An 8,080-nucleotide genomic window follows, 5' to 3' on the forward strand; every position below is an offset into this window, starting at 1 on the left:
TTTATCTCCAGTTTTCACTCCAACAATCATTCCTTGACTTTGTAATGGGGCTTTGTTTTTCAACTTTTTTACATTACATTTAGCTTATTAAAAAATAATTTCTTCTTCTCTAGGTATTTTTACACTAGCTCACTGGATAATCAAGATGGCTGGTCAAATTACTTCCTGATTACTGTCCCCCACGTGAAGATAATCCATATCTATCCTATTTCCCTTCTTTTTTTCTTAGGATTCTTGTTTCTGTGACTTTTCTCCTAGAAATAAGAAAACCAGTGAGAACAGTAACATTTCACGTTGTCTGAAATAATACCTAAATCAGGAAAATAAAGGAGTAGTTGAGAAGCCTTCATATCCCTTTTTTTTTTTTGAAAAATTTATTTATACATACAACTGAGGTGCAGGCCAGCATTGCAGAGACAGGGGTGTGTAAGAAGATTTACCAGAAAGAGAGTGGGGAACAGAACAGACAGACAGACTGAAATACACCTCTGAGGGGAGGAGAGGTCGAGACAGGAGGAATCAGCTTTTCAAAGCAGCAGTGATCCTTCTACAATATCAGATAATAATAATTTTAAAAAAGCTTAATATCGTAACTTGTCAATCTCTATCACAATTATTAAAGATTTATAATTCTTTGTTCCTTAATGGTCACATTCAAATTAAAGTTTTCAACTAGGCTTTTATACCATTTTCTTTATTCTGTCTTGCATTTCCATCTTTATTTACTTTTTTTTAAAGATTTATTAATTCATGCATACAGAACTGGGATACAACCAGAAGTGCTGGGGTGGTGAGAGTATTCACCATGGATGGAGTGAGGAGCAGAACAGGCGACTGAGGAAGTCCACTGCTGAGGGGAGCAGCTGGCCAGGGACTGGACTCCTGCTGAAGAGGCTGCAGCTACCTTCATAGTGTTGTACTTTAACCCATTGTGTCATCAGGGAGAGCCCCGTATTTCCATCTTTATATAAAAATAGTACTGCAGCAAGATTTCCTTTAAATATTACTCATTTACAAATCTGTAAGTCATCACAAAATTTTTTCAGGCCCTCCCTAGAGGCACAGCAGGTTAAAAGAACAGCACTGCAAGCTGGCCACAGCAGCTTCAGTCGGAGCTTGATCCCAGGCCCTGAAGATGGCCCACATGGCAAAGCAGGCCTCTCCTGTCTCACCCGCTGCTCCCCTCAGCAGTGTATTTCAGTAGATCTGCCTGTTCTGCTCCCCACTCTGTCTTTAGTGAAGCTTCCAATTACCTGTTTTGTACACAGAAAATAATTACACTCTATGTTATATGTACATAAATGTATAACACATAAACTCTTAACTACATCCACTACTTATCAACTTGAGGATTAACATTTATTTATTACTTCACTTTAAACCAGCGACTGAAACTGTGCAGTTAACTTTAGACATTAAAACAATTAGATCTGAGATATCCATCTATTTTCCTTTTCATTCATAAAATGCTATCACAGGCCTTTCCCATATAATAGTTTGCCTAAAATTCCAACTTTCTAATGTAGTGTGAAATCTGGAGAACAACACTGCCATCCAGGGGATAAAGGATTAAAAAGTGCAGAACCAGAAATACAAGGCAATAGTTCCCGGCTGGAACTGAAACAGTCTGTTGTATTTAATTTGCTATAATAGTTCCAAGACTAGAGAATACACAAGGCACGCTCTAAATCCATGGTGGGCTTCTCCATGACAACATCTCTGTCATAAATTCATTCAAGAAATAAAGTCAGCATGCCAGTACCAGCCAATAGCTTTCTTTCTAAATAACTATTTTATGAGGTATGGTTGATATACAAAAAACGGGAGTTGTATATAATTATTGTACCCAACTTTGTGACTTGGAGATGAATATACAACGTGAAACCATCAACATAGGATTCTGATTTGAATTCCTTTGTCTGTATAACTAGAAGTAGGATTGCCGGTTAAATAGAATTCAATTAGTTTTTTTTTTTTTTTTTTGAAGAACAGTTTTGTTTCCCATAGTGATTATATCAATTTACATTCCCACAGTGTATAAGACTTCCTTTTTCTCCACATCATCACCTATACTTTTCATGTTAGTATTTTGTTTGGTTGAGTATAGGTCTCCCAGTAGAAGTGAAGTGTTAACCTAGTGTGGTTTTGGATGTTTTCTGAGCAGTTTTGGACATTGTATGCATTTTTAAACACCTGATAGCAATTCGCTATGCTTTTTTGGAGAAATATCTTTGTCCATTTTTAATGTGGGCTATTTGACATTTTGCTATTAAATTATACATGTTTCTTATATATATACTGAATATTAACTCTTTATTCAGATGTAGGGTTTGGAAATATGTCCAGTCATTTTGTACCTTGCCTAGTCATCTTGCTAATGGTTTCTTTCACAGTGCAGGTCTTATTTTAATGTAATTCTGTTGACTTATATTTGTCTTTGTTGGTTGGCTTTTTTGATGTCAGATTCAAGAAATAACTGCCAAGTGCAATGTCAAGAAGCTTTCACTGCTTGCTTCCAGAATATGAAGTCCAATTGCGTAAGAGTCCAATTTCATTCTACACATGTAGATAGTCAGATTTTACATCATTTATTGAAAAGACTGTCCTTTCCCTGATACTGAGTATTCTTAGCATCTTATGTTACTATTCTGTTTCAACATACTATTGTGATTATTATAGCTTTATATTTTATAATCAGTAATTAGATGCTTTCTGCTTTGTTCTTGCTCAGAGCTATTTTAGTTACCTGCAGTCTTTATGGTTTCCTTTTATTTTAGGATTGGTTTTTCTATTTCTGTTTCAAAAGCCACTGGGATTTTGATGGGGATTTGTTGAATCTGTAGATCACGGTAAGAAGTATAGACATTTAACAATTTTAATTTTTTTAGTACATGAACATGGTGTCTGTATTTGTGTCTTCTTTCTTTCATCAATTTTTTTTATTTTTGTTTTATTTATTTATTTATGAATACAGAACTGGGGTACAGGCTAGAGGTACAATGGCAGTGAGAAGATTCACCAGAGAGAAACTGGGGAGCAGAACAGGCAACACTGCTGAGGGGAGCAGCGGGCAAGACAGGAGAATTCTGCTGCCCATGGGGCTCACCTTTTGGGCAGGGGATCGAACTTGAGCTGAGGCAGCTGCTGCCAGCTTGCAATGCTGTGCTTTAGCACGCTGCACACCAGGGAGGGCCCTCATCACTGTTGTACAGTTATCAATTACAATTTGTCAGCTCTGTTACATTTTTAGATTTTTTTATTCTGTCTCTTGCCATTGAAAATGGGATTGTTCTTAATTTCCATTTTTCATAGTTTTCTATATAAGTGTATAGAATCATGACAGAATAGCTTACTTATCCTGCAAGCTCACTGAATTTGTGTATTAGTTACTTCTAACAGTATTTTTGTATATGTCTGAGGGACTTTTGGAGTTCTCTACATATCATTATGTCATCAGCAGAGCTAATTTTACTTCCTTTCTAACTTGGGTGTCACTTACTTCCTTTTCTTGCCAAATTGATCTGGCTATGCTTTCCAGTATTAAGCTGAAGTGGTGAGGATGGGCATCTTGTTCTCATTCTTGCTGAGAAAAAAATCTCTGAACTTCCACCATTAAGTGTGATGATACCTGAGAGCCTGTCATATATGGTCTTTTTCATGTTGAGGCACATACCTTCTTCTCTCTCTTTTTCTTTAAAGATTTACTTATTATGCATACAGAATTGGGTACAAGCCAGAGGTGCAGGAACTGCGACAGGATACACCAGAGACAGAGTGGGGAGTAGAACAGGCTGACTGATGAAGAACACTGCTGAGGGGAGCAGCAGGCAGGTCAGTAGAGGTCTGCCGCACCATGTGGATCACCTCCAGGGCAAGGATTGAACTCATGGTGAAGTGGCTTTAGCTTCTTAGTACTGTGCTTTAACCTGCTGCGCCACCAGGGAAGGCCCTACATGCCTTCTTAAAATATATATATATATATATATATTTATGCCTCCAGAGCTGGGGTACAGACTAAAGGTGCAGGTGTGGTGAGAGGATTCACCAGAGACAGAGTGGGGTGCAGAACAGGCAGACTGATAAAGTACACTGCTGAGGGGAACAACAGGCGGGTCAGGAGAGGTCTGCCGCACCATGTGGGTCACCTCTGGGGTCAGGGATCAAACTCACACAGGATCAGCTGCAGCCAGCTTGCAGTGCTGTATCCCAACTGTTGCACCACCAGGGAAGGCCAAGGCACATGCCTTCTATACCTAATTCATTGAGAATTTTCATCATGAAAGGATGCTGCACTTCTTTTGTTCATGTACTTTCCTGATTCCATTTAGTTGTAGTTTTCTTTTACCTTTTATTTAGCTCGCTGAGCTTCTGAACCATGATTATTTTGAATTGCTTGTTAGAAAACACATACATTTCCATTTCTCTAGGGTCAGTTACTATTTTGTCAGCTTTATTTTGTGCCTTGGGTGGTATCAAGTTTTCTCATTTGGGGGCATCCTATTAATCTTGCAACACTGTCTGCACTTTTGAGGAGGCAATCACCTCCATAAGACTTTACAGGCTGGCTCCCCAGGGAAAGTCATTGACTGGTCAGTCTTGTGATAGATTCTGGGTAGGCCAATTTGCAGAGTCCTCAGGTAAGAGAGCTACTGGGATCCCTTAGAGGTGGGTTGTCTAGATGGTGGGGTCCACAAAAGAGCAGACCCACTAATAGCTCTTCAGGATGGGTGAACCTTGTGCTAAAACCTGCAGACAGGCCTTTGCTAGGTCCATTCCCATAACCCTTTTACAATTACAATAACATCAGAATAGTGGGAGGAAGATACTTAAAATGGGGAAACATGACTAAAGCAACAGAAATGAAAAGGGCAAATGATAAAATTCAGCAACAATTTCTACTCATTTAGTAAGATGATCAAGGAAAGCTCACTGAAATGTATTATTCATCAAACGAAATATCATTTCAAATGATAAAATATTAATTCAAGGTACACATACTGGCAATGTTGCTACTTGTCCGTTTTTAAAGTTCTACTAAATCTATTAACAAAATGAATTAAGGACTATAAATCCTGTGTCTCTGTGTGCATGTATCTTAATTATCTTAATCTTTCTGCTAAATATTCAACTGCAGTTGTAATCTAAAAATATATCACTATATATTTTAAGTAAAAAATTATAGGAATGTAGCAAGATAAGAAAATACTTCTGAGGTAATTTTATCTTTACATATAAAGTACAATTTATACACTGAATGATGTCCTCCCCCTCCCAAATTCATATATTGAAATTTTAACTGCCAAGTGATGGTATATGAAGATGAAGTGCTTAGGAAGGTAGTGAGGTAATATAAGGTAGAAACATGAAGCCCTCACCTGTGAGGACTAGCATTCTTAGAGGAGAAGAGAAATAAAGAACTCTCTCACCCAGGGTACACATTAAGAAAGCCATGAGGGACCAGGAAGAAGTGTATCTTGCACCCAGGAAGAGAATGCTCACCAGAAACAACCATGATGGCACCTTCATCATGAACTTTAAGCTTCCAGATCTGTGAGAAAATAAATGTCTTATATGAGCCACCCAGTTTGTGGTATTTTGTAAGGGCAGCACCAATAGAAACACACAATGGGATGTGATAAACTGGAAACTGGAAAAATGACTCCTTATTGAACATATCTGTGGAACCTTATTTCTACTAACTAGAACACTGCCACACAGAGGAAAAAAACGCTGTCACAGTCCCTTTGAATGATGATAATTTTTTTGTTGTTTCACATATCTGAAATATTTAATTGATCCACATCAGTCCTTTGAAAACAGAAGGGGGAAATGACCTGACAGGTTTCTTTCTAGGAGAATTTAGAACCTGGCTCATAGAAATATATTATTGCTATAGATCTGCCTAGCTTAATGAGAGTATAATATAAGCATCACTTGTGAAAACAAACAATATAAAATTTTAAGATTGTATTTATCAAAGGGGAAGGTGGATAAACCTGGAAGTAACATAGCAAAGACAAATGATTTCACATTAATAGAAATAAAATTTTTTTGCTCAATTAATAAAAGCCAAGTTTGCTGAGAATGTTAATGTAAAAGAATATGTATAGAAGATATTTCAAATTAGAGTATTACAATTGTAACTGAACTATGGATACGAAAACTTCACTCTGCTAAAGGCTACAGAAAAGACTTTTGAAAGGCCTGGTTTTTGAAAATAGCACTTGAGAATGCAGATGCAGGACCATTATAGGCAGTGGAAAGACCCTGTGTTGAGAATAGCCACATACACACACACACACACAAAAGAAAAAAAAAAACATAAAAAAACAAGCCTCGTAAACTGGTGACTGGATAAATGAGATGTTGGGGAAAAAGGGGGGTGGGAAAAAACCCTAGAGAACCTTTAAGAGCTACAAAAAGCATTGCAGAATCACATTACACCATTCTCTGAAAGCAAAAGACGCATTTTTCTATAAAGCTCTATTTATATTTGACACATTCTTTCCCATGTATGTATGCATGGAATACCCATTATCCATTTGGGGAGAAAAAGCCCCTGCATGCCTGCACCTCAGCTTTAATGATGGAAAGTAGATGAATAAATAACTACTATTATCTATTAATGGCAAAATCAACTTTTATGTGGCACTAGTGAAACAGGAAGGCAGCAGTTAATCCCCATGTGCCCAAGTCACATATTAAATGAAAAGAATATTAATTCTAGTATAAGTCTGATTGACTATCCACTGATGCACAACCAGGGCCTGAACATGTACTGTCTTTTTCAAAAGAGGCTTTATGTGAATCTGGCAACTAATGGCTGCGGCTGAACAACCACTTGCAACCAAGAAGTCTGCAAGCGAAGATTTTCTCCATGGGGCCCGGCCTTTGTATCTCCATCAAGTACTCCTTAGAAGTTATTAATTAAACCCCAGTGTCTCCCTCCTCAGCATATAAATAACACACTTCTTTAGGGCAAGGTAGCTTAGAAAATCGAAAAACCTAAATTTATCAAAGAAAACCGAAAACCTATGCTCACTCCCTCTCCCCACCTCATTAAGAGTAAGTAAAATATCTAGATCCATGACTCAAGGGTCCTGTCTCCTTCTGCACATATGCTACTCTGTGACAAGGTATCTAAACCTAACTCAAACTCTTAATGGAACAAGTAGTTCGAGCTCTCTGGGTTGGAATCCTCCCCTTGATTATCTAAGAAACGCTGCGTGTGACCACTTTTCAGACTTTGGTTTCCGTTAACAAAAGAAGAAGCGTGTTACCGCTTTTTGAATGAGTGCTCCTGGGTTTTATGTAGCCAGTCCCAGCGCAGGCAACAGGGGACAGTCACAGCCCTCAACTCTGGGCAAGACATCTGTCACCTTTGGAGTCGGTTTCCACATCTGTAAAAGAAGAAAACAAGTTCCTGTCTCGTTGTCTTTCGTGAAGAAGTTGGAAATCATTTATGCCCCATCGGGGGTCCTGTCAGCACTCAACACTACCATGTTTGCTCACAAATACTTGATCTAAGATGCTCCCTCAGGCCTCCTATGCCTGCAGGTTAATAGCACAAAACCACATTCCCGCAGGCAGTAAACTAACCTGTACCTTGCTTTTGCTCCAAGGTTCATTAACTATATTAAACCTTATGGCGAGTGGGGAAATGAGCCCATGGCTGAACTATCTATGTGAGGCTGGAATAAAAAGCTGCCTCTAATAATACGTGCCTGTTACAAGCTCAGGAATCTCAAAAAACGCTAGTTAAAAATTCGGAGCAAAAATTGGCCACTCAAGTGAACTTTCAGAAATGCTCTTTCATATAGTCGAGACCTTAAAAACCAAGATCTTGAAAAAGTCGGGTCCAGTACTATAAAAACATCAGCACCTCAGAAAAATGTTCCAAACGGAAGAAAAACAGCCAGGGGAGAGCCTGCAGCCAGGCACATGGCCTGGTGGGCAGCAGGAGGGCACTTCCGGCCGCGCTCAAGGCGGCGGAAGCGCTCCACGCCGCTGAGGCGGTCTCGTTACGCAAGTCACTGCGACGACGGTGGATGAATTTTGGCCAATAGAAGCCGCCGTTGAC

General features: G+C 38.8%; 1 pseudogene; it reads right to left on the minus strand.

The window, feature by feature from the left end:
* LOC101629471 overlaps positions 1 to 198 on the minus strand; it is a 22,953-nt pseudogene extending 22,755 nt beyond the window's left edge.
* Positions 199 to 8,080: the final 7,882 nt, after the last annotated feature.

The sequence above is a fragment of the Condylura cristata genome, unplaced genomic scaffold (genome assembly GCF_000260355.1).
Source record: "Condylura cristata isolate star-nosed mole 26May11 unplaced genomic scaffold, ConCri1.0 scaffold00021, whole genome shotgun sequence".
NCBI lineage: Eukaryota > Metazoa > Chordata > Mammalia > Eulipotyphla > Talpidae > Condylura > Condylura cristata.